This window comes from Wyeomyia smithii, chromosome 2 (assembly GCF_029784165.1).
Source record: "Wyeomyia smithii strain HCP4-BCI-WySm-NY-G18 chromosome 2, ASM2978416v1, whole genome shotgun sequence".
Classification (NCBI taxonomy): Eukaryota; Metazoa; Arthropoda; class Insecta; order Diptera; family Culicidae; genus Wyeomyia; species Wyeomyia smithii.
In genome coordinates this window covers 5,836,808-5,861,797 of record NC_073695.1, presented here as the reverse complement: position 1 = coordinate 5,861,797, position 24,990 = coordinate 5,836,808, and the positions used below count along the sequence as shown (strand labels likewise).

The 24,990-nt window shown below is 39.9% G+C and overlaps 1 protein-coding gene across 1 annotated transcript in view; it reads right to left on the bottom strand.

The window, feature by feature from the left end:
- LOC129723939 (mucin-5AC) overlaps positions 1-21,428 on the bottom strand; it is a 234,230-nt gene extending 212,802 nt beyond the window's left edge. The window contains exons 1-2 of the mRNA XM_055678436.1: positions 21,131-21,428; positions 11,152-12,249 (exon numbers count right to left, since the gene is read on the bottom strand). The gene's annotated coding sequence lies outside the window, so the exon portion shown is untranslated. The remainder of the gene's footprint in view (positions 1-11,151; positions 12,250-21,130) is intronic.
- Between the last annotated feature and the right edge of the window lie 3,562 nt (positions 21,429-24,990).

Sequence of the window (24,990 nt, the reverse complement as noted above, 5' to 3'; positions counted from 1 at the left end):
TTGTATGGTGACAACTCTGGATAATGTTTAGTCATTGTGCTAATTTGAATTTTCTGAAAAAAAATCAATTTTTTTATGTTTTTTATTTTAAATTATTTTGATCACTTAAAAATCGTGTCAAACCGAACTTAAATATATTTTTTGCACATTCTACGGAGTCCAAACTAAAAGAAAAAAAAACGGCTTGTTCTGGCTCAAATTTCATTGTTACAAATATTTTTGCTCTTTTAAAAATTCTTAATTTTGGTGTTTCCTGAAATTAAACCATTAAAAAGTGGACCAAACTTTACGCTAGCAACCATACTATACCATATAAAGATGGGAAATTTTATGAGGAAAAACTTCATAGAAGACACAAAAAATTTTATTTCAAGAAACACCAAAATTAAGAATTTTCAAAAGATAATGTGAATGCTGTCGACTGTGACGTGTATCTATTATTGCTTGGATTTTCGGCTCATCAGTCTTTAAAGACTGATGAGCCGAAAATCCAAGCAATAATTTTCAAAAGAGTTAAAAAATTTATAACATTGAAATTTGAGCCACAACAAGCCGTAACAATTTTTTTCTGTTAGTTTGGATTCCGGAGGATGCGCAAAAAATATATTCGGTTTTACAGAATTTTTAAGTAATAAAATAAATTTGAAATAAAAAAAACATGAAAAATTGATTTTTTCATAAAACTCAAATCAGCACAACGACTAAACATTATCCAGAGTTGTCGCCATACAAAAGATTTTTTGTTACACCATAACCAATCATTTTCCGGTTGATCCCCCAGAATATCTGACAAAACGTTATTTTGGGACACCCTAATGCTGATACAGATATTAAGCAAATTGAACATACTTTCAACTCCTCACACATTTTAAGCTAAAAATATCGTTTATATACCATAAAACTTAAAAAATACAAAGTTCTTTATGTTTATTTTTTTTTCTTCATCTATAATTTATTTGACACGGCACAAATACAATTTAATGTTTAACGGCGCCAATTATATCTGGTAGCTTACGTTCTAAAGTATCTTAATAACTAAAAGCAAATTTTTTATCCTCGCTGCCGACTACGAGCTGAAACTAAATCTAACATAAAGCTAGAATGTTTTGCATTAAAAGCACTGATTTGTTGTTTGATGGTTTTCCATCGCCATAGGTAAGCAGCATATTGAATATGTTCCGCTGCTGGGCCAAGATATTACGGACTGGCATATTGGGTTGTCTCCCTCGGGGCCTGAGAGTATCGTGCGGGTCTTGTCGCTGTTTCCGGATCCGGGGTCTTAACGTGTTCTTGTCGTTTGGTTGGATGTAGGCGGAAGGGAATAGGACTAAACTGGGGCGTGGATGGATTTCAGAAAAACGTATATAAGGGACATGTAGGATAGGTCACGGCTCGCCAAGACATCACGAACAGGAACAGCCGGCTGCCTACCTTCGGCCTGCAGGGAAGCTACTAATCTAGACCTGGCGTCACGGTGTACAGGGCATGACCAAACCACATGCTCTATGTCGTGATAACCCTCACCACAGGCACAGATACCACTTTCCCCGAGCCCAACACGACGGAGATGCGCGTCAAATCTATAGTGATTGGACATAAGCCGGGACATCACGCAAATGAAATCCCGACCTACATCCAACCCCTTGAACCACGGGTTCGTCGATACTTTGGGGATTATAGAATGTAACCACCTTCCCAATTCCCCTCTGGTCCAAGAATTTTGCCAACTGATGATCGTATTCTGATGTACAAATGACAAAAATTCATTAAAGGCAATTGGTCTTTCATAAATTCCACCGTTTGTTGCGCCCACCTTAGCCAAAGAGTCCGCTTTCTCATTGCCCGGTATCGAGCAGTGAGAAGGGACCCACGAAACGATTTTTCGGATAAAGCACTCAGATGTTCCCGTATTTTCTCCAGGAAATACGGAGAGTGCTTAACATCTTTCATCGATCGGAGAGCCTCAATGGAACTGAGACTGTCCGTAAAGATGAAATAATGGTCCGTGGGCATTTTTTCGATAATCCCTAGGGTGTACTGAATTGCAGCCAATTCTGCGACGTAAACAGAAGCAGGATTATCGAGCTTATGGGAGACGGTTAAATTGTTATTGAAAATACCGAAGCCAGTGGACCCATCAAGAAGTGATCCGTCAGTGTAGAACATATTGTTGCAGTTGATGTTTCGATATTTATTGGAAAAAATTTTGGGGATCTGCTGCACGCGTAAATGATCCGGGATTCCACGAGTTTCTTCTATCATGGATGTATCGAAAAACACAGTAGAATCAGAAGTATTTGATAAGTCGACACGATTTGGAATATTCGAAGAAGGGTTAATATTTTGGGACATGTGATGGAAATACAATGTCATAAAACGGGTTTGAGAATTAAGTTCGATTAACCTTTCAAAATTTTCAATCACGGGACGGTTCAAGACCTCACATTTGATAAGAATACGAGAAGATAGGCTTCAGAAGCGGTTTTTCAATGGTAGTACTCCAGCTAAGACCTCCAAACTCATCGTATGGGTCGACTGCATGCAACCTAAGGCGATACGCAAACAACGATATTGTATTCGCTCCAGTTTGATCAGATGTGTGTTTGCTGTGGAGCGGAAGCAGAAACACCCGTATTCAATAACAGACAATATCGTTGTATGGTAAAGCCTTATAAGGTCTCCTGGATGGGCTCCCCACCATTGTCCGGTTATTGTACGAAGAAAATTCACTCTTTGTTGACATTTTTTCATCAGATACCTCACGTGACAATCCCAGGTGCCTTTAGAGTCGAACCAGATACCAAGATATTTGTGTACCAAAACCTGAGAAATCGTTTTACCCATTAATTGTGTTCGAAGCTGAGCAGGCTCATGCTTCCTAGAAAAAACTACTATCTCAGTCTTCTCCGGAGAGAATTCGATACCTAGCTGTAAAGCCCAAGCAGACAAATTGTCCAAGGTATCTTGCAATGGTCCTTGCAAATCGGCAGCTTTGGCTCCTGTAACAGAGATTACACTGTCGTCTGCAAGTTGTCTTATCGTGCATGAATTTGCCAGACATTCGTCGATCTCATTTACATAAAAGTTGTAAAGAAGGGGGCTTAAACATGAGCCCTGGGGAAGACCCATGTAGCTAATGCGAAAAGTTGCCAAATCGCCATGCATAAAATGCATGTGCTTTTCGGACAACAAATTGTGCAAAAAATTGTTTAAAATTGGAAAAACTCCTTGTCGGTGAAGTTTGCCCGAAAGAATGTCAATAGAAACGGAATCAAAAGCCCCCTTAATGTCCAAGAACGCAGACGCCATTTGTTCTTTGCGAGCATACGCCAGCTGAATATCTGTTGAAAGCAGCGCAAGACAATCATTCGTCCCTTTGGCACGGCGGAAGCCAAATTGAGTTTCTGATAGTAGACCATTTGATTCGACCCAGTGGTCTAAACAACGGAGTATCATTTTTTCCATCAATTTCCGGATACAGGATAGCATTGCAATCGGCCTATAAGAGTTGTGATCAGAAGCTGGTTTCCCTGGTTTTTGGATGGCGATCACCTTCACTTGCCTTCAATCCTGCGGTACAATGTTTTGCTCCAGGAACTTATTGAACAAGTTCAACAAGCGCCTCTTGGCATTGCCGGGTAGATTCTTCAACAAGTTGAATTTGATTCTATCTAACCCAGGCGCGTTATTGTTACAGGACAGGAGGGCAACTGAGAATTCTGCCATCGTGAAAGGTGATTCTATCGCGTCGTGGCCCGGAGACGCATCACGAACAATATTTTGCTCAGGAACAGAGTCCGGACATACTTTCCTGGCAAAATCAAATATCCACCTACTTGAAGACTCCTCGCTTTCGTTGACCGTTACGTGATTCCGCATTCTTCGGGCTGTGTTCCAAAGAGTGCTCATCGATGTCTCCCTCGACGTCTCGTTCACGAACCGACGCCAATATCCGCGTTTCTTTGCTTTAGCCAAGCTTTTAAGCTTGGTATCAAGCTCCGAATACCGTAAATAGTCGCCAGGTATACCTCCCTTCTGGTAGGCCAAAAACGCGTCGGATCTTTGCGTGTAGACATCGGAGCACTCTTGGTCCCACCACGGAGTGGGAGGCCGTTCTTTAATCGTTACGCCGGGATATTTCTTCGTTTGGGCTTGCAACGCGGCGTCGAGAATCAAGCCCGCGAGGAGGTTGTATTCTTCAAGTGGTGGATGATGTTGAATCGAATCGACCGCTTTTGAAATCATTTCCTCGTATAACTTCCAATCGACATTCCGTATGAGGTCATACGGAATGTCAACTGGTCGCATGCGAGTCGACCCGTTATTAATTGAAATAAGAATAGGCAAATGGTCGCTACCGTGAGGATCGAGGATTACCTTCCATGTGCAATCCAACCGTAGCGACGTCGAGCATAAGGATAGATCCAAAGCGCTTGGGCGCGCTGGAGGTTTCGGGATACGTGTCATTTCGCCGTTGTTTAAAATAGTCATGTCGAAGTCATCGCAAAGGTTATAGATTAAAGAGGAGCGGTTATCATTGTAAGGGGAACCCCAAGCCACGCCATGAGAGTTGAAGTCTCCCAAAATCAAACGTGGCGAGGGAAGAAGTTCTATCAAATCAAAGAGCAGCCGTTGCCCAACCTGTGCTCTGGGAGGAATATATATTGAGGCAATACAAAGCTCTTTACCTTGTATTGTCATTTGACATGCGACAACTTCGATGCCTGGAATCGAGGGGAGGTTAATACGATAGAAAGAATAGCACTTTTTAATCCCTAAAAGTACTCCTCCATATGGGGTGTCTCGATCAAGGCGAATAATATTAAAATCATGGAAGTTGAGATCAATATTTGAAGTAAGCCAAGTTTCACAAAGGGAAAATGCATCGCATTTGTTTTTATTTATCAAAACTTTAAACGAATCAATTTTTGGTAAAATACTTCTACAATTCCACTGTAAGACAGAGATAGAATCCTTCATATACGCAGTTGAATTAGGCATCGAAGGATACAATCGCTGCAAGGAGGGGCCATTGGGCAGTCAACTGCTTCAAAAATGATCTAACTGTTGGGAGGAATGCTGTAAGAAAAAATTTAATTGGATCGGGTACATTGAAAGTTTCAAAAATCCAGTCCACAATGTCAGAAAATTTCACTAATCCAGAGTTTGTTTCATCAACTGGATGTGCAAAAGGAACAACTGGGGTTTTAGATGTTCCTGGCAGTGCTGGGAACTCCTTCTGGGACTTTAAATTTGCAAGCCCAGGAGGAGTTTGCTTCGGTTTTTCCGCAGCACTGTTTGGTTTGCTTGTAACTTTCATTTCACTTTGAGAAATCTTAGAACCTTTTCTGGGAAGTTTAGGAGAGGAAATATTTTTCCTCTTTCTAGACTCCCCAGGATTGGCGTAAGATGTTCCCGCTGGTGAATCGTCAGAATCGGTTTCATCAGAGGACAACAGATCATAAGGGTTTGATGTAATGGGAGAAGTGGTAACGGTCTTCTTCAGCATCTCAGCGTAAGAACGCTTCGAACGCTCTTTGAGAGACCTCTTTATTTTATCCCTGTGCTGCATGTACACCGCACATGTCGAGAGCTCATGCTGACTCTCCCCACAGTGAATGCATTTTTCAGCATTTTTACTGCAGGAATCATCCGCATGATTCTCCCCACACTTGCCACAACGTGCCTTATTGCAGCAGTAGGTGGCGGTGTGGCCTAACTGCTTACAATTCAGGCAGTTCATGACGCGAGGCACATATAATCGCACAGGGAGACGAACCCGGTGGATCGAGACGTGGCTTGGTAGCGCTGACCCGGCGAACGTAACTCGAAACGAGTCTGACGGGGTGTATACTGTTTTGCCACCGATGATCGATGCTGACCGCAATTGCTTGCAGTCGAGCACCTTTACATCGGGACAGGTTTTGTTCTTAAAGCACCCATTGGCGCTTTTCAGTATACACTCGACGGACAGACTCGAATCGGTTATGACACCGTCGATCTCCACGTCTCGTGCGGGTATGTAAACGCGATACTCGCGTGTGAAGAGCTCAGAGCAAGCTCTATCGTTGGCCTCTTTCAGGTTACTGACCACGACACGGAGCTTGTTAGGCCGGACCTTGGAAATTTCGGTCACGCCCTTGTACTCCTTGGTCAGGTCTTTAGAAATCTGCAAGAGGTTCAACTGTTTCGATTTCGGTCCCGCCTTTGGCCGAAAATAGACAGTATAGCTGCCCTGGGCTCCGTCTGGGTAAAGCCTGGGGCGAGGGGGGACTGAAGAATGAACAGGGGAGGGGGTAACAGAAGGGTCAGGGTCAGAGGGGTTCGGGGATGGAGGCGCGGGAGGTGAGGGATCTACACTAGCGCCGACAAGAGCACGTACCTTTTTACTTCTCCCTTCCAGTAAGGTTGGTTGTCCGATCGTTCGAAGTTGCAGCCGTTACAGCCAGCAGCACCAATACAGCAGCAACAAACAGCCACCAGCAGCGAGCCAGGTGTGAGATCACTCCACACAGCGATACAACTCACTGTCAACTGATGGCTTCTTCTTTTTCCTCTTTTGTGTCTCGTCCACTGCTGTAGCACAATTCAGCCAGCAGCCAAATCGGCTTACGCACCAGCTGGTAGTCACGATGCGAAACAGTTGCACAAAGGCGCGACCTTGAACCCGGATTTATTTCACTCGACCAGGCAAACAATGCCAACACTTGTTCACACGTCTTTTGTTTTATATTCTATCGGAGCGATCACCGATCACACGTCCGATACTGATGCGTGTTCGGCACAGAATAAAAAGATCTAAGTTCTTTACGTTTAAACAATACAGATTTTTTTTACAGATATTTTTGTTCCAGATACAGATGCTCAGATTTTTTCAAGGGAAAACTCAGATTTAAATGTGGCAACCCTGGCTGCCACGCATCGAGAATTTCTGGGCAAACCAGAAACGTAAGATCTACTCTAACAAGTTTGTCGCGAAAACTGAGGGTGAATTGATGAATAAAACGAAGAAAGAACTCAAAAACATGCCAACACGCGTGTTTTCGCTCGCTATGTTGAACGCAGGCTTGTCTTTTCTCCGCAGAAAATCTCTAGAGTGTAGGAGAATATCTCGCACTGCGAAAACAACTGCTCTCACACTAAAGAGCTAATCAACGCACATGTTAGAAGAGAACGACGGACCATGTGTATCTGGCGAGCTTCCAGAAAGGCCCGCGGTGGAATTGGCAAATCTCTTACTTGAGAGAGAATGAACTATGGTTTCTTTCTCACATGTAAGGACACTACGTACAATAATCACACACAAAGCTATCTGCGGTGCTTCTCATACAGTTTGTTTCTTGACCATGTGTCTTGACATTGGAAGAAAAAATAGACTGCGTTGCTCATGCCGGTCGAGTTTACCTCTGTGGAATTCGTTTTCGCGGTGTAGCTACACGAGGACTACACTTTTACCCGGTGTGTGAGTGCGCGTGTGTGTATGTGTGTGTGTATGTGTGTGTCACGGATCCTGCTGATATTGATGTTGCTTTTACGTGCGTTATGCCAGCGGTTTCGAGCTTTCTGTCAAAATTTTATTTATGAATTGAGATCAGAAACGTCTCGTAAAATGGTTTACATAACTGCAAGACTACACTTTTGCCCGGTGGGTTGTTTTTTCACCATCCGAACTACTCGCCAGTGTACACTGTGGTATACTACTGCGTATTCTCTTTAGCGTGATTCACTCCTCTTGTTTCTCTCAGATGTGGGGTAAACTGGGAGTGTGTTTGTCTCTCTGTAAGTGGTTGAGACACTTTAGAATGCAGAAAGAAGCAGTGTGGTAAAAGCACTGCTACACGCAGGTACATACTGAAAGGGAAGTGCGCGGAGAATTTTTTCTCCGCTCTTTCCACATACTGAAGAGAATGACAAGCCTGAGCTAGAACTACACATCGCAACGTTTTGTCTGCAACACTCTGTTTGCCCATCACGGCCCTAAAACGAAATTCAGCAATTGATCTTTGCACACTCTCTATGTTTAATAGCCCAGCAAGCAGCCGAAAATGAGCTCGTGATTGGTTGAAAGTTGCGAAATTGAGCTGAAAGTAGTGATTTTGTGAACTCAACTTATTACTAATATACTATCGCAAAGATACGTCAATTATTATACCAGAAGTTTGGGGCATCCTTCAGCTTTAGATCCAGAAATTCGTGGTCAAAACCCGTCAGTGGAAACAAATGACATGAAATGCAAGTTTAACTAAAGCACATTAATTCCCAATTAAAAGCTCAAAAGAATTGTATGATTAGACTAACAAGGCAAAAGCCCGAGTTCTGAAACAGAATGTTAACACTTGAAACTTGGCTACGCTCAAAGGACTAGGAAATCATTCCAAATAACAAACTCCATTACATTTTATCGGTGTGACCAACATTCTACTCAATCTGAAGACTTGCATGTACAAGATTGTAACCGTGCCCAATTAAACCATTATGAAGATTTTGAAATGGAGATAACAGAAGCAAATTTTAAAGATTCATCATTGCGTATTAATAAGCCATAAAATATGATTAAAAACTTAAAGTACTATCGTAAAAAGCCAACAGGTAAAACATCTTGAATTCATATACCCCCTAACGCAAAAAAACAAGTGTCAAGTCTTATACCTAGATGCTTCAACCTTTTTATGAACTTGTTATGGTCTTAGTTACACTTCTAAAAGTAATTTTTGATCAATGACCTCTTATAACTCGTGTACAATAAACCAGCATTGAATTTCCTTCAAAAACCATCAGACATCATTCAACAAACTCTCGTGAGATAGTTCCAACTGAAGAATTTTTCACCATTCATGGCGCCAAACGTGTCGATCGCATCTGACCTTAGGTCATCTGAAAGCCTACCCATTGCAACGCTAACGTCAACCAGCTGGGAGATGACCCTGTGTGTATCAGCCCCCCTCGAACAGAACACGACTGCAGGCGCGCTTTTCTTTCTTTGTCTGCTCACGGTTCCAAGGACACACCCGGTGGGCACCACTTACCGAGCTGGAAAATCTTTGCATTGTTTCCGAAAGACCATAAATCACGACGATTTTCCCTTTCGTAATTGCCTTCTCGCTGTCCGGTACTGCGCTAACTGATTCTGCTAGCTTCATACGCTCTAAAGACCGCTAGCTAGTAGACCGACGGTTTTTTTTTTTTGTTGGTTGGTTGAGGTTTACAAATTTGTGCAAATGAGACGTCGTCAAAGAAACAATCCGCAACAGTTCGTAAACCACTACCGGTAATAGGCTGCAGCTTGGTTGAGTATATGAGAAAACGAAACGGAAATCTCATAACCAAGCGTTGTTTAGAATTCGAATTGTACGATGTTTAAATCATGAGATTTACACACCACATTCTGTCCACTTATATCAAATGGCAAACGAATGGCCCTCCAGTCTTTATGATTCATTAATACATCCTCTTGGCGCGATTACGCCGAGAAGAGCCGCGAAATGAGCGTTCGGTTGACTTTGAAAATGTGTTTAATTCGATAATCGTACCTTAGGCGCGCATATCTAAGCAGACCCCATTACATGCCAAACGGGCTGCGGCGAACTCCGCAATAAACAGGTGATCCGAGCCAGCCCAGAACCACCGGTGCTGTCTATGGTGGGATAATTATGCGCGATTTTCCTACCAAGCCAACCCCCGGTCGAGTACCGAGCAGATTGGAAATTTACGAGTTTTGCTGAAACAACAACACCGCGCACCGCTGCTGTGTCACTAGTATGAACAATGGAGGAGGCGAAGATGATTGGCATTGAATCGGAATGCATAATGCATGGAGGATTATGATTGTGCTTGCAGAGACGGGAATGAATTTGCGGGAAATTTGCTTAATTAATGCAGTTAATGGACAGCACCGTTAGTGTTCCCTTTTTCAATGCTAAACAAGTGCAGGTCACCATCTGACGGAACGTTATTTACGTACTACATTTTCGTTATTTTATTGGATACTTTTCTGGAAAATATTATTTTAATTGAATCAAATAGTGTAAGTCTTACAAGGGAATTTCTCCCACAAGGTTAGAAGATCTAAATTTTGCAACAGCTTCTAAACTTACTTGATGTTTTATGTGAAACTATCTGATGTTTTTTGTCGGCAGCATGGTTTCAACATCATGTGCCAAAATTGCCAGAAAGCACTTCATTAGCTGGCCCGAAACACATGTTCGTTGCTCATTCAGTACAAACACGCTGTGAATTTGAGTGAAGACAAATTAATGATTTGTTGCAGATTTGTTGCAAGAACTAATCGATGCAATACACTACTCGGAATGTTTACTTCAGGTGCAGGCTTTTGAATCGCGTTAAGATGGCACATACAATTCAGAGTAATAATTTTATGAACAGCCTTTTTCTTTCTTTACAAAAAAATTATAAGGAAAGTCATATTACGGGGAGTCCAAGAGCTGAGTAATAGCTTCAAAAACCTGTCTCTAACTTTGAAGTAAACGCAATACAATTCAACATTGGCTTTTATGTGCACCCAACGCGGTACTCTTTTTATGAACCATTCGTAAGCAATAAAAATGCTTCTGCGGTGTGTCCATTACCGTGTCTATCGGTCGTACAAAACGATTCCACCAATGAAGCAACCGCCAACGCAAATCAGAGATACCACATCAGCGAAATCCCAACCGGACGTGGAATGATGTACGAACCAGACGACATGACTAGGCAATCCAAGCCACACGAGTCGTGTTTCGACGACTTCAACGTGATGAATAGACGATCAAATCGAATGGACAATTTATGCAATTAAACGTGCATCGGGTTGCCCGTGGTGAGTTTGTTTGAAAGAAAAAAAAAACGGTTCAACCGAAGTGTATGCCTCATTGTGGGACTTGATCCAGTGAGAGCAATAGTATTATTCGACCACTGCATTAAAGATCGAAACATTATAACCAATTGCAGTTAAGTTACTTCATACCCTCTTCATTTGAAACATTGAAATGTGCAATAGGCTTTTACGCTACACAATGTAAGTACATCTACTTCAAGCTACACTAAATTAACTCTCTCCCTCTTGTAATGATTTGCGCACGCGAATAGCTTGTTATAGGTTTTGGCAATCCGAACAACCAATCTATTTATGAGTACCATGGCATCAATAATTACATTTCAATTGCTCCTCTGCTTTCCTCCGGCACCTGTCCCTAGCATGCTGGTCATTGATTCCTGGCCAGTACACGCGTTGCAGCAGCTTCACGCATTCACACAGCCCGCAAGCTATGGTTTTTTTTTTCACTTTCTTACACGCACCAATTCACCAATCGCCACGATCGGTTCGTCACTTGTTTGTGCACAAAAATCACTCGCGATAGCAATCGCCACTGATGCTTTTGCCCTTCATTCGCACTTTTTGTCTGTGAATCCAGAGACTTGGGCAGTCTACCAAACGTTACACAGCAAACCCCAGAATTTAACGCTGCCCTTCAGACCACCAACAATCGTAAAGATTTAAACTTAATTACATATTCACATTAATTTTCGTTTCGAGTCGCATTGTGCTTCTAATTTTTCGCTTAAACACCCAACCGTTTTCTTCTTCGATTCGATCACTCACTTAACGCGTACGTTTCCAAACAATTCGATCAATTATCCGCCAGAGATTTTTTCCTCCACTCTCGCCGCGCGTCTTGACCGTCAGTGTGCAGAGTTTCACTAATCGGATGCCGAACAAGTGTTATCACATCCAACGTATCTGCTGCGTGCTGGCTGTGCCCCCGGCTGTCGATGGTGCAGAGCAATTTACCGACCCCCCTTGCTGTCAGGGTGGTTGAGTCGAAGGCAAAATTTCCACATTTCCACTGTCATTTTTTTTTTTTCACTTCTTTCCCACTACGCGCCTTTCATTGCGCACACACGTCTCGACGTTGGTCAAGATCCTCGCCAGCAGCAACCTTCGAACGAAACATGCACTCGTTTTGCGAAAACAGATGTAAACGAAAGGAAAAACGACCGGGTGAAAGAAGGTAAACAGAGCCGCAGCCAACCGTTCGTTAATTTATTTTCACTCGTGTTGTTTGTCTTCTTCTCTGGCCGGTGCCACCACAAAGGGGGTGGCAGTGTTCAAATTTCACCACCACCACGGCGGTAGACGATGGACGGTTTTCTAACCGGTGCAGGAGTACACGCAGGGCCGCCACGGATGGTTGAAACTGCATAGGTAGCTCTGAACCGGTTGGTTCGATCGTTTTTTTTTCCTCTCTGGCTCTGTAACAGAAAAAAAAGAAGCATAAAGAAACAACAATAGTAAACATGGTGAAAATTAGTTTAGCGAAAATAAACAAGAAACGAGCCGAAACCTGAGTCAGTGAATGAAATTTGTTGACGTTTGTACAGCAAAATGATAATTGAACAAACAGGTGGTGCGGTGGCTGCCGTGGATGCTTCGCGGCCACGTGGTGTTTGTTGGTAAACTTGGTAGATTTCTAGCGTAAATACGGAAACTAAAATTTTCTCTGGTGGTTGAACTTCCGTTGCTGCGGATCTCGGAATCTCCCTTAGTTGGAGAGAAAGTCAAAGTTTTACCAAACTGTATTCTTTTTATCAAGACTCTACAATTTCAAAATCAACTTTTTCAAGAGAGTTGAATCCGACTTCGATCAAACTTTCGTTTCATTGCGACTATTATAGAGGGCTCAATTTTTGTTTTTATTACTTTTTTTGCTGGACATTTACTACAAGTTTCAGATCTTTCAGGAATGTGTTTATTGTGCATAAATACAGATTTAGAGAAGGAAAACTAACACCCTAAACAGTCGCGTAGTTGGAAAATTACCGAGTCCGCTTGGACAAGCTTTGGACAAGGGTGGTCGTGGATTTGAATCTTAGATGAAAAAGGCCATTCGATGTAAAAAAAAATATTCTTCGACTTTTTATACAGTATCTGGATTGAAGTGAGACAAAAAATAAAGTCTACCTCCAGTGTATTTTTCGTGTTTCTTATGGATCCTATAACAACCGTGTAATTTTCAGATTGATCGGTAGAATTATATTTTTGAGCCCGATTTTTAAAGTTTCCATACGCTTTGATATGGGAAAATCCACTTTTTCAAAACTTATTCTCTAGAGATGTCCAGTTGGCTCCTAAAAATATATTGATACATGATATTTGTAGGTAATTTTCCTGGGTAAAACTCTTCTGAAGACCGTAAGGCGCTACGATGCTTGTAGAAAAATTTATTCACCCCAAACTGATTGAATGTCTGACGAACGGCTCACTATTGAATTTTACTAGCAATACAACTGCAGCATGGATTGGGATTGCCGAAAAACGTTATCGATTATTCTCATCCTTTTTTGTAATGTTCGCTGTTAACATTGTCAGTTCTGGAATATTTAATTTTTTTCAATGCACAAATTTTAACTTTACGTTTGACTAAAATCAAAAAAAAAATCGTTCTCCGATACGGAATAACACCAAACTAATGTAATTTTATGATTTCAGTTAACCTGCCAAACTTGCAGGGTAATCACCGCGACCACTTAAAAAAACCTAAATTAATCCACCTAGCGGTTAGACTCAGCCTTTCTCATTCAAGCTTATTATTTGTAAAAATAGATTTACATCAATGCTTAAATCCAATAAAGGTATTTATATTCACTCTTTGGGTTCTAAAATATTGATGTTGTAATTGAAGTTTAAAATATGAAATTTGACGTAATGTTAGTGCTTAAGAAATAGCGAAATAAATTAAATTACTCTTAATCACGAGCGATACCGGAAACGTTTAAATAGTACGATACCACATTTAAATCATGTTGAGGCCAAACATTGAAACCACATGTTCAACCATAATTCATCAGTTAACCCTTAACTAGCCCGTGAATCTGATATCAATATTGTTCAAATCAGTTGTGTAGTTTCTAAGATAATGAAGTTTCGTGATTTTCACATTTCGATACATTACAGACGAAGTTTAAGTCCGATTACAGCAAAATTCAATAAAGTGTTATAAGGTAGCTAGACCTTTCATTTGACACTAATTTTGTGGAAATCGGTTCAACCATCTCTGAGAAAATTGAGTGAGTCCAAGTAGTTTTCGGAATATGTTTCTTTTCATAGCTGGATTTCACATTTTTAAACATAACAGGCAAAGTAATAATCCGTTTGCAAAAAAAAATCGATAAGGTTTTATGGGACAACAAGACCTTCCATATGACACTGATTTTATGAAAATCAGTCCAGCCATCTCTGAGAAACATGAGTGAGATTGAATAGTCTCCAGAACACGTTTCTTTCCATAACTTCTAAACCACATGTTCAATCTTCATAAAATCAAAAGATAGGGGTTTTTTAGGTAGCCCGTTCATTTGAAACCAAGTTTGTTCAAATCGGTTGTGTAGTTTCTGAGATATTGATGTTTCGTGATTTTTAAATTTTGATACATAACCTCTAAACTAGAAATCAGATCACAATAAAATGCAATAGGGTCTTATAGGGCAACTAGACCTTTCATTTGCAATTAATTTCATTGAAATCGGTTCAGCCATCTTTGAGAAAATCGAGTGAGATTGGGAGAGCGTTACACACACACATATACAGAAAATGCTCAGCTCGTCGAACTGGTCGAGTGATATACGACATTCGACCCTTTTGAGCACTTTTATACCTTCAGTTTTTGCAGTGATTGCTATACCTTTCTAGGAGAAAATTCATTGTTTAAGGGTTTAAAAGCCTATTAATTTTAATTCAACTATGTTCATAGCATCTGAGATATATGAGCGATTTTAACATTCTGACGCAGCGCCAAAACTAAAAGTTTGACCTAAGCGGCAAAAAGACACTCCATTTGACACCAAGATAGAAAGAATCGGTCAGACCATCTTTGAGAAAAGTGAGTGCGAAAAAAAGGTGCACATACACACGTACACATCCACACACAAACATATACACCTATATATGCATACATGCAGAAAATGCTCGATTCGTCTAACTGAGTCGAGTAGTATATGACATTCGGCTATTTGGATCACTATTCTACTTTTTAATTAGCCAGTGATCGTTGGGAGAAAGTCAATATGTTCACTTCCATTATGTGATTTCACATTTCTATAAACAACGGACAAAGTTACAATCCAATTACAATGAAATTCAATAGCAACCTATGGGGCAACTAGTCCTTTCATTTGACACTAATTTTGTGAAAATCGGTTCAGCCATCTCTGAGAAAAATGAGTGAGTTTAAACAACCTCAGGATAACTTTTCTTTACATAACTTTTGAACCATATGTACAATCATAACGAAATTTGAAAGTTAAGTGTTTTAAAGACAACCCGATCATTTGAAACCAGTTTTATTGAAATCGGTTATGTGGTTTCTGAGATATTGATGTTTCGTGATTTTTACATTTTGATACATAACCTCTAAACTAAAAATCCGATTATAATGAAATTCAATAGCAACCTATGGCGCAACTAGACCTTTCATTTGCAATTAATTCTATAAAAATCAGTCCAGCCATCTCTGAGAAAAGTGAGTGAGAAAAAAAAGTTGCACATACACACACACACACATACACACATACACACATACACACATACATACATACATACAGAAAATGCTCAGTTCGTCGAGAGGGGTCGAGTGGCTTATGACATTCTATTTTGCTATACCTTTCAAGGAAAGGCAAAACGAGTAAACGGTCATAACTACACTAAAAATTCTAAAACAAATAATAAATGTATAGTATAACTTTAATGTAATGAAAAAATTCTACACACAATAAATCAAATCGAATTTTCCTCATTTTTTTGTGCTTGTACGACATAATAAGAACTGAACTAAAAATCAAAGATTTTTCCAACGATTTGAACAAAATATGGACGTTAAGATCAGGCTTCGTAAAAAGACTGGAGTGCGACACTATACTGAGAATAGCTCTCTCTTTTTACTCTCACATACAGCTAAAGCTCACACAAGGCAACGAAACTGTCTTTATTTTGTGTTGTCCTGTTGGCTTGGCTTGCGCTGTTGACAGCCTGCTGATCGGCTGCAGCTGTCATTGACTCGCACTTTTCGTTTCTCCTTTATCTTAGGTCGCACACTGTTTCCAAAGCTGCAGAAACGTGATCGAAATTATTTTGACCCAAAAAAATTGCTTTTAGAGCCGTAACGTCTTCAGCAAAGTTGTTCCAATAATTATTCTCCATATTACAAAAGTTTCAATTCTATGATTAATCCACTCAACAGTGAGAAACGAATTTGACTTTTCTCATATTGGAATATAAAAATCCACTTTGTTCAGCAAAGTTGTAGCAAATTTTAAAAGAAACAATTTTGTGGAAGACATCATACTCCTATCAAACTATTTCAATGGACTGTTGTGGAGTTTTCTATAGATTACTACTAGAAATCTTTTTTTGCTATTTAACTTTTTATAATGATTTTCTACAATTTTTGAATGTTCTATAAAATTGTTTGCTACAACAAACAAACAATATCTCAGAAGGAAGTTTATTTTTATCTCAGATATATTTTTGGTTGGTGACGATTTTTACTAGAATAATGCGTTAATTTACACTATTTACTCTAAACTCAAAAAATAATGATTTTGGAGTCGCAGTGTCTTCAGTAAAGTTGTTCCATCAATCATTTTCCATTCTGTAAACGTTATAATTTTGTGATTAATCTATTTAAAAGTGAGAAATGAATCTAAAAGTGAGAAATGAATTTAATGTTGTATTGAAAAAATTGATTTTTAGTGTAAATCTGTAGCTAACTCCACAAAAGTCCATTTAAAAAGGCAGTTAGAAGTTTGGTACCTTTGACAAAGTTGTTTCTTATAAAAGGCGCAGACACTTTGCCGAACAAAGTAAATTTTTATATGCAAAAATAAAAAAGCAAATTCGCTTCTCACTGTTGAGTGGATTAATCACAAAATTGCAATTTCTATAAAATGGATAAAAAATATTGGATCAACTTTCCAGAAGGCACTATGGCTCTAAAACCTATTTTTTGGTTCAAAATAATTTCGATCATGTTTTTGCAGCTTTGGAAACAGAGTGGGCCGGTGCCATAATGAATACGAAGCAGACCGTTTCATATGTGTTTTTATTATAGTGTCGGTCTTACTTTTGTGAATCATAATCACCTGCCATCCCGTTCGGATTCGTGCCGAGAATGTTGGAAATTTGAGGCTGGCATCAGCGACAGGTTGGAAGAACCAACAGACATAAGGAAATGAAAAATAACAGCTCGTTTGGCATTGCATGTGTGTGCTGTTGTCAGTGGCTGTCGGGTTATATACCGAACGTACGGGGAGCAGAGAGAGAGCTGGGCATATAATGAGAGTCGAATTAGTCAAAAACTTGCTGACATGGATATACAGTCATTTTCAGAACCCTGCGTTAAGATTGTATCAGAGGCGAAATTGTTCTCCAAAGTCCTGAAATATTTATCATTTTAATGATAAGTCGTCGTAAGAAAACCTGTGTAAACAGTGCTGATAAAAATCATTTTTTCTAGCGAAAATTTTCGAAAATTACTGTGTCCCCGTGGCTCTCTGGTTAGCAATGTCGATCGGCTAGCTCTCCCACACGGTTGTGATATCGGGTTCGATTCCCGATTAGGTCGAGGATCTTTTCGAGCTGGAAATCTCGATTTAGCACTGGGGCACGGTGAATCATTGTACTTATCCTACAACATGCAAAATGTGCCAAAAACAATATCGATAACGAATTCTCCCATCTAATTCAGTTGATCGAGACCGCTCCCTCAGGCTAGCGTGCGATATTGTTGTTGCTGTAGGTTTTTCCTTGATACTGTTGAAGCAATACCGGAAAATTATCCCTTCTGTAACCAATTTGGCTCTTCTTCTCCAGTTGAGTAACAAGATATTATGCACATGTTACGAGATAACGACTCTCTAATAACGGCCGATACAACCACATGCAAAATTTTTACGAATTCCTTTCAAAGCAATGACGAAAAGTTCTCCATTTTGTAACAAATTTGTTACAAAAGTAATAACGTTCATCTTCAGTCAAGCAACAACACATATGATGCGTATATTCTGCACATTTCACTAGTCTCTTCCATCTCTAATTCACCCGGTTTATTGTCGAACGCATATGGAGTAGACAAAAAACAGGTATGTTCTCGGCTCTGTCATGAAGTATACAAACGTTGATGGTTGCAAAGAATCCATATGCTTCTTAAAATCACACCACACTCTGTAAACTGCGTTAGAGAAAAACACAAATATTTACTTTCTTGCATGTGGATGCAAACCATGTTAAAAACAGTCACTTATCGCTTCCTGAAAACTCCTTTGGACCTTTTTGATGACTCGTGGCCATCTATAAAACCCATTTTTGCATATAGATTGTAAAATTTTATGAAACTGTAAAAGCCATGAAATTTCTATCTCTTCCAGTTTCTGAGATCTACGAGTTTTTGTAAAATTCGTCTGAATTCCACGTCTTCTTGTGGTAATCCTATAAGTTCACTCAAAATAATTGCATAGAAATTTTCCCTCGATAGAAATTGAATAATTCTGTCCTTTTCTGCTGTTACTATGACACAAAATTAAAAAAAAAACACAATGTTGTGAATTAGTTATCCCATCGATTAGCAAGTATATGCATATTCTTTGTTAGGGCCTAATTTGATGCATATATTAGTTTGCTATTTGGTTACATAGATGGCGCTGCGATGCCAACTTCTTTCTTTTACACGCTAGAGCTTTGCGGTTTTAAATAAAGTTGAAGATCATAAAATGTCACATGTTTTCGTAATAATAATTCAAAGCAAAAACATTTATTAAAGACCGGATTTGATGGAGTATTAGAGCACTGGTCTAATTATTCCATGCAATAAATACAAAACAAGCATATTTTTGCATGAAATCTAAACCCTAACTATACCAAGAAACTTTGTAGAAAATCGGAAACCGATTGGTAAAACCGTGAAAGATGTAATATTTTGGTTATAGATTTCATTCCTGGCCAAGTGGGCAATGATCGCCCTTTCAGATTCACTAGTGACTGGATATTCGTCCGTGTTACGAGCTGTCATACTCTGATGAAATATTTCACGCGCCAACCAAATGATCTTCACCGTTCCTTTGGTAAAGTGAAAATAAAAATCAATCAGGAAACCCCCTCCGTAATAAAACGCCAGAATTAATACAAGAGCGGACTTTCCTAATTCATTGTCATAGCTTAGTAACACTCATGACGTATAGAACGATTTGACTTCAACGGTTTGGCCAAAAAGTGAGGGAGCATTTTTTACAGGGGCGATCCATCTGTCAAAGATCGTGTAACTGTAACCAACATATTTGGCAACAAGGCTTCTATTTGTTTTGTTTTTTTTTTTTTTTTTCGTTTAACCATGTAATTTATCGATGTAAAATTTAATGGAATGACACGTCTTTTCTATCAATACTCGAGAAATTGCGGAGTACTTAAGAAGCCTTATCGTTTAAATGTATCTTTTCATTTTAAATAAAAATTAAATAGCGAAAAAATAATAAACCATGGCTCTTAAATTTTTTCACAAAAATTTACGTTAATCGCAAAAAAAGATCGTGGATAATTCTCTGCCAATTTTCATGAATTTACGAATCCCAGCTCGAGAACTCTTGTCATAGTGGATCTTTTTTCGTAAAAAAAAACCTTGCTATCCAGAAATACAGCTTCAAGATGCAATCTGTCAATTTCTCAACATCTAATTTGCAGTTCGAAAGAATCCGACCTTTAACTATTCAAAAAATGTGTTTTCCAAGACTAAAAATCTCAGAAAGAAAACAGATTAAAAATAGAAGAAAATGATGCTAAAATTAATAGAGATATTTTCAAACCATGATCCGTCATAAAATGTACGAAATAAAGGGCACAATAGAACCTGCAACCCTTGTGCAAGATTGTGGGCCAGATTCGAGCACCTATACTTCAGTCGTTTCTTATCACATTCACAAGCTTTTAGTATCAAAGCAGACCACTATCCAAACAACAAAGCCCTTAAGTAGTTTGGTAGTGAATAGCGAACGGTGCTTCTCAGCGCCTCTAAAAAATGAAGTTGTTGAGAATTTTCTTCTCCATCCTGTGATAAAATATCTAACTTTTACAGCCTTAATAAAATTTATATTAACTAATCAACTGTTTGCATCAATAAATTTAATTTTAATTTTTGATTGACTTCACACATGCCTCAAAGTTTGATGAGCGAGTTTAGATATTCTTGGAGATGAGTGAAATAAAACATGAAATTCATGTCTGAAAGATCGGATTCCCAAGGTGTGAAATGTTCAACCCGAAACAATTGGCAAAAATAAAGGTCGATAAAAAATCAATGGCTGTAGCTCCTAAGTTTAAAACTTGCAAAATTCAGGAGATGCCGATCAGAACTGCTCTTACTAAGCTGATCCTCGGATTTCGCCTACAAACACAGAGGTATTCTTAGTTTTTAGTAACAGTAATGTTTAGATATAATTACAACTTGTGTAACGAATAAAGTATAAACTCCTCCTAATATGTTTTTCAATGTTTAAACAAATATCACAAATCACTGTAGATTTACATACAAACGATAAAGATCTCCTTGACTCAAACGAAAAACTTATTGTGTAGTTTACTTACAGTTCTGCTAAAGTACAACTTATGCACACATCTATATATTGGAAAAAAACTGAGATAATTTTCTCGTAATGGTAACTTCATAATTACTTGATCACAAACAGAGATTCCTCCACTCAATATGATCACATTGTTCATACCAACCCGCAGATTAATTATACATAAATCTATCTTTCACGGACCAACAACCTGTTCCAAACTGGTCGCGCGGCAAGAAATCATAAATATTTCCTTTAATAAATTCCATTCTCGCATCCAATACCAAAAATAACACGAAAAACGACACCAAAATAAACCGATTCCGCTCTACCAAGTTAAAACCAGCAAGCGAGTATGCAAAAAAAACCTGTTCACCGAAAAACCAACATTGCTATTTTTTTTCCTCTCTTCATTCGTGACCGCTGGGTTCTTCAGAGTTCGTATTCCAAACACATTCATCGACGGCAACCACAACAACCACCAAAGGAAACACAGTGCAAGCATCTTTCATAACAACAGCGAATAACTTACGATGCACAGAAGAAAACTGCTGTCTTCACTCGATCATTTCCCCCAAAATAAGAGAGGTAAAACACAGTCCCAACACACGCTTAAGCCCCGTTCCGTCGCGAAAAGGGCCCTTACTTTCATATGCGCGCGATCGCCTCCAACTGTACACGCTTTGACGACTTGTTCGCCCTGATTATCGTTCGTTTGTTTTTGTTGTTCTTTCCGCTAGTTCGGTAATTAAATTCGCGACGATCTATCGAGCCGCAGTTTAGCAGCACGTAACGGCACCACCTTCCGTGAACAGACTCCGACTTAAACTAACTCCGGCTGTGAGCTTCGCAACCCACCGAACCACCCATCGCATCGGCACACGCAGCACAAAAACGCGGCAAGCACCCAGCCCTCAGCAGTCGAAAGCTCCGAAGCGAGGATCGAGCGAGATCGCTTCAACCCACAGTCGGAGCTTTCGTTGCACGACGATGGAGACGAAGCGACAGCCATGCGGCCATTCGGCACCGTCTTCGGGTTGTTTACTTTTTACGGCTCGGCTCAAGTTAACTCTCGGTATGCGAATTTTAATCCATTACTGTTTAGTTGGTCACTTAGAGTTGGAATTTTTGAAATTTGTCAACAAATGCCAAAACTTCTACTTACTGCTTTTTTCAATTTTTAATAGTATAAATATCTGAAAATAATCAAAGGGGGAAATGATTCATCCACATCCGGTGTTCGACATCGAAATCTCTCCATTGGAGGGCCAGTCAAGCAACGGCAGAGTAGCAGCACGCGTGCAGCAGCTCGAAAGACCTGGTTTAGATTTGTTCACCATTTTCTTCGGCCTGCTCCAGACAGACGAACGGATGGATGGACGGCCAGATTTATTTTTTTTTTCTTCATCTATAATTTATTTGACACGGCACAAATACAATTTAATGTTTAACGGCGCCAATTATATCTGGTAGCTTACTTTCTAAAGTATCTTAATAACTAAAAGCAAATTTTTTATCCTCGCTGCCGACTACGAGCTGAAACTAAATCTAACTTAAAGCTAGAATGTTTTGCATTAAAAGCACCGATTTGTTGTTTGATGGTTTTCTATCGCCATAGGTAAGCAGCCTATTGAATATGTTCCGCTGCTGGGCCAAGATATTACGGACTGGCATATTGGGTTGTTTCCATCGGGCCTTGAGAGTATCGTGCGGTTCTAGTTGCTGTTTCCGGATCCGGGGTCTTAACGTGTTCTTGTCGTTAGGTTGGATGTAGGCGGAAGGGGATAGGACTAAACTGGGGCGTGGATGGATTTCAGGAGAACATATATAAGGGACATGTAGGATAGGTCACGGCTCGCCAAGACATCACGAACAGGAACAGCCGGCTGCCTACTTTCGGCCTGCAGGGAAGCTATTTATTTAGACCTGGCGTCACGGTGTACAGGGCATGACCAAACCACATGCTCTATGTCGTGATAACCTTCACCACAGGCACAGAAACCAATTTCCCCGAGCCTAACACGACGGAGATGCGCGTCAAATCTATAGTGATTGGACATAAGCCGGGACATCACGCAAATGAAATCCCGACCTACATCCAACCCCTTGAACCACGGGTTCGTCGATACTTTGGGGATTATAGAATGTAACCACCTTCCCAATTCCCCTCTGGTCCAAGCATTTTGCCAACTGATGATCGTATTCTGACGTACAAGTGCGAAAAATTCATTAAAGGCAATTGGTCTTTAATAAATATCACCGTTTGTTGCGCCCACCTTAGCCAAAGAGTCCGCTTTCTCATTGCCCGGGATCGAGCAGTGAGAAGGGACCCACGCTAAGGTAGGACAGCCAGATGGACGCAGAGAAATCCGAGCTCAACCCAATATCGAATAATCTTGGCGGATCGGTGTGTGCTCATCTCGCTATGACCGGGTAGGCGACCAAATGGAATGATTGCCGATAGAAATGGATCCTCCGTTTCCTTTCCTATCCATATGATGATATGATGATGGCGATGATGATGCGGGAAGTAGCCAGTGCTGAATGTAATCAATGGAATTCAAATAAGATAGGCTTAGGAGTGGGCGTTGGATAGCACTGTTAGAGAGTGTAGTAACGTAGCGGTATCGCAACGCATTGTCTATATCGTTCATCTATAAAAGATTCGTTCATTTTTTGATTTGGAATGATTTAACGGCTGGCGAAGCATGTATGGTTGCTAGTAACGAGATGCTGCTTGTTAAGTGGAAACAATTTATCTGCATCGAGCGTACGAGCAAAAGTATTTAAGAGAGGGAAAATGAAATCGATAACGGTTATTGCACTCGTTCCGATCGGAAAGTTGGCAGAAATTTAATTACTGAACTGTGTCAAACCGTGCGAGCAATATCTTCTTGTGTCTGATAACTGGTTTTTGCTGGTGATAAAATTATGCAATCTAATAGGCGAATTGAAGTACAAACATGTAACATTTATTTTTTCGAACACACCAGGAAAGTCCACTGTCAGTTGTCTTTGCAAAACTCTAAACATTTTTGGCGTAGCATTTTCACAGAAACTCTCCCTGAAATCGGTTTTAAGAGGATTTTTTCTTTTTTTTCCGCTATGTGCCTATTATCATATTGAATGGGGTGGCTAATCGAAATTGGTGACTTTGCAACGGTACCGTCTGCTGAGGTGAGACTGTGCCAAAAAAGGAAACGTTTTCGTTGCTTAGCTTTTAATGCACACGTTTAAGCAACGAATTTGATCCAAAACACGTCAATGCACACTTAAATGTTTAGTTATTAACTGACGCAAATATGGTTAAATTACAATAAACTATAATTTTGCTAAATTTTATTGTATTTTGGCCTAATCACACCTCTTCCATGAGGTGACATTGTGCCAAAAACAAAAGGTTAAGTTTAATACCTGAAAAATGAACAGTAGTGTATAAACGAATAATTCACATGAATAACATAAAATACATAAAAATCATCATAAACAACGTGGACTATTAAAGAGGTGGTTGACCAGAAACTACGTTTAATACAAATTATAAAAAAAATGTATGACTGGATCAATTCGATATCTGGAATAACCAGTAATAAGAACATGGTTAATAAACAGTCTCTATACACATAGTGGCGTCTCCAGGTTTCTTAGAAAGGGAAAACGTTAGAGCATAAAGCCTCAGAAGACTTTTTATTTCAATTATTATTTGCTTTTGACCATCTTAAAGCCGCTGAACACGAACTAACAACCCTCCTCGCTTTGGTTGTACCATTGAAAAAAACGTGAATAAATTATTTTTCTTAAATGTTTTATAAAAAAATATTGCAAAAAGTAAAACTCTTCGTAATTAGTATATCATTACAAATTGATGGTTAGATTTGTACGTTTACGGAATGAATCAAACGACGAACTCGAAGTGGAAAACAAACGAAACCTACATTAAAGCTTAGCACTAGTAAAATCCGGTCTGTTTTACATTCGTTGGCGTATTATATGGCAGAGAGATTTCCCGGTGGAGTGTCGTTGCTGTTACCTCTTTTCCATGTTTATAGAGCTCTGCCGGTAGCCTGTCCTTCCCACCGTTTTTTTTGTTCTTGGGTGACCCAATTTCCCGTTTGATCTTCAGGATATCGGGAACTGGTGCACTACTGTCGTTTGTAGACACTCCAAGGATAACTTCCCTTCCGCCTCCTTCCGCTATCGAGGTGCTCATCAAAGAACTGCTGCCACCTGTCAACAACCTCGCGCTCGCTTGTGATCAGGTTTCCCTCCACGTTCCTACACATATCTGGACTCGGTGTGTATCCTTCACGGGATTGGTTCACCTGCTCAAAAAACTTGCGCGTATCATTAGCCCGAAACAGTTGCTCAAGCTCTTCACGATCTCTGTCCTCC